General features: G+C 36.3%; 1 long non-coding RNA gene across 1 annotated transcript; it reads left to right on the forward strand.

Annotated features, from left to right (window-relative positions):
* Nucleotides 1-262: 262 nt before the first annotated feature.
* LOC144980185 (uncharacterized) lies at nucleotides 263-6,129 on the forward strand. The gene is made up of 4 exons (XR_013646832.1): nucleotides 263-537; nucleotides 2,880-3,106; nucleotides 4,286-4,377; nucleotides 5,717-6,129. It is a non-coding gene; the product is annotated as an uncharacterized LOC144980185 (long non-coding RNA).
* Nucleotides 6,130-9,496: the final 3,367 nt, after the last annotated feature.

The following is a 9,496-nucleotide window of genomic DNA, read 5'->3' on the forward strand; positions in this document are numbered from 1 at the left end:
TCCACCTCGAGCACTCGGAGGGCTCGAGTCGCATCACAGGGGCTAATTTCTGAACTGTAGAGGATTGAATGATGAATGACGTAAAATCCAGTCTCGCCATGACAGACTTCTGGGCCCGTTCTAATGAACGCGGACTAACTTTAGTAATTTACTAGTCTAGTAAATGACTAGCTAGTCTTTAGCCCAAGCTTAGTAAGTGTCTAAAAAAATCGGATTCAATGAGCATTATTTAGTCTCGGACTAGCTGGGCTTTAGCCTAGAAATGGGCGTGGCTAGTCCTGACCTAGTCCTGACCTATCCCTTGACTCTATCGGATATTTTGTGCTGCTGTTTGGGTTCTTCTGACGCAAAAGATTTAATCAGCGCTACATCCGCTTTCGTTTTGTTTAGATTCTATTTCCTTTTGAAATTCATTGACGAAAATGGAGCTCAACAAGAGAAAAACTATAACTTTTCAAACCCTGAAACTGCAGCCCTCCTGGAAAATACAATTATGTCGAGATTGCAGCACTCCGTGACAGTGCGAAAAAAAGAGAAGTACATATATTTTTTCTTTGTCACTAATGAAATGAAATAAAAATAGGCTATAGCACGGTCACTGACATTGGGCATCTGTAGGACTGTAGACTGTAGGCTAATACACCACCTCAAACATTTGTCAGTCCATATCTTTGCTTTTATGAGGTCTATTTTCATTATGAAAAGTTCAAAGTGAACAACTAAATGACGCCGATTCAGTGGTGTATTTGGTCTATCATGAAATGAAATAAAAATAGGCTACAGCAGGGTCACTGACACTGGGCATCTGTAAGACTGTAGACTAATCACCACCTCAAACATTTGTCAGTCCATATCTTTGCTTTTATGAGGTCTATTTTCATTTTGAAAAGTTCAAAGCGAACAACTAAATGACGCCGATTCAGTGGTGTATTTGGTTTATCTTCATGTGAATAAATATTTTATTATTGACTTTTCCAAAATTCCAATAGGTCATTCATTTGTATGTCGTGATCTATTTTTCCTTGATTTCAGTTGTCTCAGCTCTAAACTATACTTTTCTTTCTCAATAAATAATTCATTTTCTGTTTGCAATGTATTACAGAGATGATTTACCACATGTAAAAATTTCAAAGTTGTATCTGAAGCTGTTTCTGAATTATACTTGATTATGCATTGGGATGCTGTGCTTTCGTCACATTTTTTCCTATTAAGCTATATAGAGATTTTCCTCCACATAAACGGTCATAACTTTTTAACCAGTTGAGATAGAGCGATACTTTTTTCACTCTAGTTAATGTTTCACTCCCCTTTATTTTTCTACGCTAAATTAATACCCATAGCCACAATTTGAAAAATTCTTGCAAGTGCCTACTGTAGGTCCCTGTCACTCACAATGTTGCTTTGTATTTGTATACCTCGTGTTTATCTACTTCCTATCTCCCTGCTCTGCTCTCTGATCCACCCTTTTACTACCTACTTGGCAAGAACAGGCAAGGTGGCAACCCGGTCTCGGGTTTCTAAAAAAAAAGAAAGGAAAATTAATGAAAAAAAAAATGAAAAAAACAGGTTGGCATGTTCAATGAAAATTTTAAAGCATCATAATAGCCGACATGGCACCCATAATTTATCAATAAACAATATAAATAGATGTAGTGTAGTGCGGAGGTTAGGCAATAAATTTCACCCTTCCTCTTTGCCCCTACTAAGTGGGGCTTTGTTGTCTTGTAGTATGACACTTGCATTTGGACCAGTAGGCCCAAGATTCAAGTCCCTCCCTGAGTGGTTCAAAGTCGAGTCATTGGAAAAGGCTCCTTATTGAGTAATTGGCCATTAAAAGTAATGACTCTGTCGGGGAAAAGTTGTGATATTGCGGTGTTGCTATTGGCTTGGAGCCCCTTACAGAGCTTTGAGCATGTTTAGCAGTATACAATCTAGCATCTGTGTCAGTTGCCACAAAAAATGACAAAAGTTTTAAGCTTTCAACTCACTTGAATATTTAGAACAAGTCAACCAGAAAAATTCGAAATGAAGTGGAAGTGAAAATAAACTTCTTTCTAAAACTAAAAGTAAAAGGTTGTTTTTTTTCTTTTTTAAAAAAAATCCCAAGCGGTGTCTTTATTTATTCTTTTTTTTTCAGTGCAAAAAATAACAGAAAATCGCTAATGCGTCAAAAGTTATAACCGCAACAAACGTAAATGCTAGGATAATGCTCTTTATATATGCTCAATTTTTTTTTTGTCTTTTAGAAAATATTTTTAAAAACTAATTATAAATGAAATTCTACCACAACATTATCATATTAAAAAAATTATGAAATTTTGAAAAATTAGGAGACTAATTTAATGCTGTACTGGTTTAGGGCAAGCCGTTTACGGGTTTGGGGCATGAGCATACATATTTGGGGTGAGGGGGTTTGGTATCTATTTTCGGTTTTTAAGCAAGGTTAACTGATAATACCTCATATGTATTTACATAAAACTAACAAAAGATGTCAAATAATTGCAGTTAGAGCTGTTGGAATTTGAGGTATAGAAAAGCATACAGATTTAGGGCGACCTACCCGAGTACATTTGATAAGCAAGAAATAAATCTTCACCCTCTCCAGTCAGACCCTACAAATATTTAATGATAAAATGCCAATTTAAGAGGTATGACTGATAATAATCTACACTCAAAAGCATGACATTTTTTATGCAAATAATTTAAAGGATACAGACTAATTATACAAGTAAAGTTTGCTACAACCATAATAATAAATAAAGATTTTATGGCAACAAAAAGCAATCAATAGAACTGATTCCAGTGCAAAATGAATGTCCTCAACAATCTCATTACATAATCGTTGATTTACATATTTTTTTCTCCTTTTTCATTTTCAGGTTTGGGAAAAGATCAGAATGAGAATCAGTGCGGAATTCTCAAAAACCGTTCGGTGATGGAGCTAAAAAAAAAAAAATTCAAGGACACGAAAAGAATAGTCCAAAGTCATGTTGATTATGTAAAGCAGACTGGAGGGGGAAACCAGGACCCTCTTCAATCTTTACTGAACAAGTACCGGTACTCGTCATTATTGGCGAGTGTAGTAACATTGTTGATGGTATTCAAGGTAAATTTCTGCAATTATAATAGTTCCATACATTGTTCTGTATACAAATGTAAAAGGCTGTCATCTAGGCATTCCATGAATAAAGTAGTAGTAGTAGTAGCATATGGCTACACCTCCAAATTTATTTCGTCAACCCAGCTTCTAAAGTCTTCCTCCACCCTGAGGACGGTTTCATAGCCACCTTCAAGTTTAGTGACTGGACAGTGGAGGACGATGTGATCGCTGGTCTCTGGGGCTGCCTGACATGAATACAGATAGTACCTTACAATATTTTAAACAAGTAATTTGAACTATGTATGCATGCATCTTTTGTGATCGTCTAATATTGACATCCTTACAATTGCCTATGCACTGATTCATTTTTCTCTAACATAACTATCCTCTTTTGGTAGTTAAGTCTCAAAAGTATATCGCCTCTATTGCATATCTAACAACTGCCTCTGGGACACGTTTCCTCTTGATTTTTTATCAATTTTAAAAACATTAAAAGAATAAATGAAGGCTGAAGTCGAGTATCAAAACAAGATTATTCACATTAAATAATTCAATGGTAGTTAAAATCTTGAAATTTACTTTACACCATCAATCATGAAGTAGCTGACAAAATTATATGAATATTTCAAATTTGAAATAAGTGATGGAGCAAGAGCTTTTGTGTCATAAGGGATTGCCATGTATTTTTTATCACAAATCGTCAAAGTGGTATCACGCAACATTGTATTGAAATTCCACTTTGGAGTTGGGTCCTGTAAAGATTTATTTTGTTTCATTTAGTGTTTTATATAGGGCAAGCCAATGGCACAGCGAGTTATCATGCTTGCATATGAATCAAAGTGTCATGGGTTCAATTCCCAGCAGATTTGTTATTTCTGGGATTCATGGGTCTCAAGATCAGAAGATAAGATTACACTTGGATGCATTTCATGGTTAAAAAAAAAAGAGCCAGAGACCGGTAATTATATGATGCAAATTTTACATTAAAAATCAATTGATATCGTATCATATTAAAATTGATATAAATAGAATTAAAATCATTATAATTTCATAACAATTCACCTTTAAAAAAAACACCACTGTGTTCCTCCTCATTAAGTTTGTAATGGGTAATCTGGACTTGAAGTGCAACTTGTGAATTCTATACTTCATTTAATTCAAATTTATCAACAATTTTCTTTACAGTAATGGGCACTGAGAGTTTGGTTCCGAATCCCAGTCCAGCCAGAAATATTATTGACATAACTGACTGTAACTTGGAGATTACACCATAATCAGTAATCGTAATTCTTTTGCTACAAAGTCATTAAATTATTAATAGAATTTCACCCGAAAGACTAAAGAAAAAAAATTTAAAATGAGCTTTTGTATATAGCAATAAACACAAAACGTGCTCAAAGCGCTTTACAAAGGGTCCCTGACCAACAGCAACATTTAGAACGGGGCATGACGTCTGTTAGGCGATATTACAATTTTTCAGACAGAGACAACACTGTTAACGGCCAGGTACTCATTTTACACCTGAGTACGGTGAGAGAATGTGAGTAAAGAGTCTTTTCCAAGGACTCAACTATGCGCCGAGCGAGGCTCAGGGCCAGGACCTTCCGATCCGAAAACGAGTGTCATACCACAAGACCACATAGCCACTATCAGTGTATTTAACATTGACAACAGTACTGAAAGGACTATCACGGCTAACAAGTTGGTCAAAATGGGGGACATTGAAGTGACAGTGGGACCACGAAGTATAACATAAGTGTGGTTGTGTGATTTTGTTTAATCAGCATTCTTTATTTGTTTGTTTTTAATGGTTTTACGGCGCTTGCAACACATTAATGTCATATCAGTGCCAGTAAAAAGGAAGAAAATGGGATAGCAAAATGTTCTAGAATTATAAATCCTCTTCTGTTTTTAATTGCTTGCGACATATTTAGGTCATTTCAGCACCAGTAAAAAGGATGTAAATGGATAGTCAAGCAATTCTAGATTAACAATTCAAAGCACTAATAAGTAAAACAAAAAGGGAATGGTTCTTATATGGAATGGATGTAGATTCCAAGAGCATGCCATCGGTGTACTTAGTTTGAAGTCACCTAAAAGTGTCGTCCAGGCACAAGCACAGGTCCCCATTAAGAGGAACACACTCAAATGCTTACTTATCACATATTGCATATGTAAAAAAAATATACTGGTTCCCCCTTAGAGAAAAATACTCAAACAAAAAGATGATTTACAAGGAAATAAAACAAAAATGCATACTGTTGCTGAGTCCATTGTTTTCTCAAATATATTTATATTAACACTTTTAAGCACTGACAAACAGTTTATAAGGATTTGTTTAAAAAGTGGGATGTAGTTCTAAAATCATCTTAATTAAATGGCCAGCATTTCATGTTGCTTAAGGAGATAACATTGTTCAAAAGTTTTTATCATTCCAAATTCTGACTTTGACCTGAAGACTATGTGGGATCAGAGAAGTTTCAAAATGAAATGACGTTTTTTGATTTCAGCACCACTTGATTTCATAATGTGGCCAGTTTCATAATTCACAGATATAAACATGTTTTGTTTCAATGCAGTGAAAAAGATGTTCTAAAGATTTTTTTTCCTCCACAGCTTCAACACTAGCCAGACAGATGGATATGAATGAGATTAATGAAATCAGTTTTGTTGATTGCTCTGTGGTGGAGTCAGTAGTTGTAGTAGATGATTTGTCAAATCACTTTCAAGAGGATACAACAGAAACTCTTCCCCATACACCAGAGGAGTGGAATGCCTCAGATGGCATCAGCCAAAGATTACGACAAGCTGGCCCCAAGAGGAGATGACAGATCACTGACAATCCATTAGTGGATCAATGGCTGCAGTCGGAAATACTCCATTATAAAAAAACCCCAACTCCATTGTTGAACAAAATACCATAAAAATTGAATACATGAAATTTAAGATGAGGCATCTTAATTATGACACTACTTATAATTAAATTACTCTTTTTATATGTTTTGATATTATAGCTGTCATCTGCATATTTTGCCAAATTGGGACCTAAATTTTGCCCAAAAAACCCCCCAAAATTTGCCAAGAAATTTGCCAAAAAGACCAAAATTTGCCCAAAAATTTGCAGAGGAGAACTAAGCGTTTCAGTAAAAAATTAACACGCGATACAGAAAAAAAATATTTATAAAAGACAATTTATTACATTTAAGGAGGCTACATTTATTAATTTACACAATGTAAAGAGATTTATGCGCCCAAACTTTTAGACAATCACACACACACACACACACACACACACACACACACACACACACACAAACAAACGTACACTTTCAGTCAGACTCATCAAAGGCCTAGTTTTCTTTTACTACTCAAAAAAAAGAGGCATAAACTTATTGTAGTGAAGGAAAACTAGTCCTTTGATGTTGTTTTCTGTGAGTCTACGCCTTCTGGAAGACAAGACAAGATTGTAAAGAGAAAAACTTCGCTCAGCATCAGCTGACGAGCATGTTGAGAAGGCATACCGGAACGCCAATGCAGCGAGAGCTAGAACATAATCTGCCACAGACTTCCAAAATAGGGTCAGATGTATAATTCCAGTATCAGACTCTTTCACAGCACTCGGCCCCAGTCTCTCAATATACCTCGTGAACTCATGCTGAGGAATATCACAAAAATTGGGAATTGCAGTGTATGCAGATACACTGCGAGCATGAGATCATTATCCGTAGAGAGTAGCTTCCCTTGGTTTGGGCCCAGGCAAAGCTGCAACATTTCTCAAGTTTCGCACTTTCTTTTTCGTTATTTTGTTTTCGCTTCTTTTTTTTTCCCAAAATTTGCCACACGATTTGCCAATTTTCCCAAAATTTGCCACGATTTGCCAATTTAGGGAAATTTGCGGATCGCCCTGATTTGCGGTCGCAAAAAATGCAGATGACAGTTTTATAGGAAATTAATTCATGTATGAAAATCACAGCTGGGAGCGTTCACAAATGACATCATCATTTAGTTTCTATCCATGACCCAATTGGTTTCTAATGTCTTGAATTTGAATATTAATTCAATCACATGTATTTTGAGTCAATTTTAAAAATGGTTTAAAGCAATCCATGGAGACATGTTGCAATACATTTGTCCATAGTGTAGAAAAAATTGGCCTCATAGTATCTTAGAAAATCGCAATTAAAACCTGTCTTATGAATTGCCTTAAACCATTTTTTAAAAATGGTTCTTGAGATTTTCTAATTGTTATTTAGAGGGGTTTTAGTCCTGTATTTATCTCAATCTGTACTTTTGATGGAGCTGATATGTTTTTGTTAAAATTTACTTAAAATCGCATGCATGCAGTGTTTAAGGCCTTTTTTACTACAATCACTCCATTGTTCCTTATGTTATTTGTAGAACAAATCCTCTGGAATAAATACAGATTGTTATTTTGGCCTATTGTCACAAACTTGTACAGTGGCATGGCGATTTAAGACCCTTATCACAAATGTGACTTGGGACTATCCTGGGCTTTGGCTAAGCGGCTGGTATAATGATTTATACAAAAGGTCTTACAATATGTAATTGTCTTATGACAATAGGGCAGTTGCTCAACTCAGGATTTTGATGACCTTAAAAAAAGAAAATTTTAATGCTCCTTTGTTTTCTGTTTGTAATTGAGTAACTGTGCCTGATGAAAACTGATTGGGTAATGAGCTTTTATGTGAAGCCTGATTATGTCTTTTCTTATCACTGGGATGGTGCTTTACTATTACAAGTTTTGAAAAGCATTTAATAGTGGTAGTGACTGCCAGTAGTGGGGTTAGAATGGATGGAGGCAGAGGAGAGGGGAACAGAGGAATAAACCATTGCATTGTTCCAACTTGCCCCTTTTTCTGATGTAATGTAAGTGGTAGAAAGGGGGGGGGGGGGGGATAGTGATAGTCGGAGGGGTTGTGATTCTGTAGCTAAGTCTGTCAGATCTCATGAAAGTACTTTGTGATAGACTACCTTCCTATTCAAAGGGTAGCAAGAAATTGTTATTGTCTGTTTCATGCCATAGAAACCGGGATAAACCCTGGCTCCTTGGGCTTCATGCCTCTGAAGGACTGCTATTCATTAAATTATTTTTTTTTTTCATTTCAAATATTTAAAGATATTTAAACAGGTCTTTGATGCGAAGTTGGTCCCTCTAGCTCAATTATTAGGGTATTCGCTTTACATGCTAAGGGCAAAGTAGAGATTTTTATTTGACCCCACTGACCACCCAGGAATGATGGGGCGGGTAATCTGTATTTGTTAGATCTGGTGGAAAGTTCTTTACAATAAACCTGTGTCCTATCCAAGGGGTAGCAAGCAATTACTATTGTCTGTTTCACACTAAAGAAACATAGATAAACTCCCGCTACACCAGCCTTGCAGCTCTGAAGGAGTGAAGGAAGAACTATTTGATGCGATTACTTTCAGCATGATGTCTTTGTGCAGATGTGGTCTAGTGGTATGACACTCGCTTTCGGATCGGAAGGTCCTGGGTTCGAGCCTCGCGCTCGGCACATAGTTGAGTCCTTGGAAAAGGCTCTTTACTCACATTCTCTCACTGTACTCATGTGTAAAATGAGTACCTGGCTGTTAGCAGAGGTGCCTTTGTCCGAAAAATTGTAATATCGCCTAACAGGCGCTTGTCTCGTCCTACATGTTAAATGTTGCTGTTGACCAGTGTCCCCTTGTAAAGCGCTTTGAGCACATTTAGTGGATATTGCGCTATGTAAAGCTAAATTTTAATAATTTAAAAAAAAATGTCATTGTACTTGACGCTTGTGCCTCACCAGTATGGTCTTTGCTTCGTACCCAAAAGATACCTAGTTCGAATATACACCATGGCATGTGGCCATCAACAAGCCACCTCTCCCTAGCTCAATTTGCAGCGCTGTGCTGCGGGTGACACCGGAGTTATTCCAGTATTCCCGTTGAGTAAACCCTAAGACAAATTTCAGCATGAGGACTATTAAAGGGAAATTTATAATTATTATTTACTTTATTGGGGAGAAGGTTCCTGTATCACATCATTCATTTAATGACGTAGCCAACTAGTGGCAAATCATGGCATGTGGCATTGAAATTAGAATGAATGGCGAAGTGATAAGAATAAGTAAGAGAGGTGTCAATTATGCGAAATGACAATGGAGTGTGTGAGTGCCTGTGTGTATGCATGTGTATCATATTGTACACAAACGTAACTGTCAATGTAACAGTAAATTTTCGGTGGTCGAAATAACATGGCGCATTAAAATAAAACCTTGAATTAATCAAATCCTTTTTTACATTGGCTAGGTGAAATTAGTTCCAGTAAGGAATGGAATGACAACTAAAAATAATAATGAAAAAATTTGGGATATTCGAATGAGTTCAAGTTCA

Source organism: Berghia stephanieae, chromosome 9, assembly GCF_034508935.2.
Source record: "Berghia stephanieae isolate SIO BIC M18660-M18661 chromosome 9, UCSD_Bste_1.3, whole genome shotgun sequence".
Taxonomy (NCBI): Eukaryota; Metazoa; Mollusca; class Gastropoda; order Nudibranchia; family Aeolidiidae; genus Berghia; species Berghia stephanieae.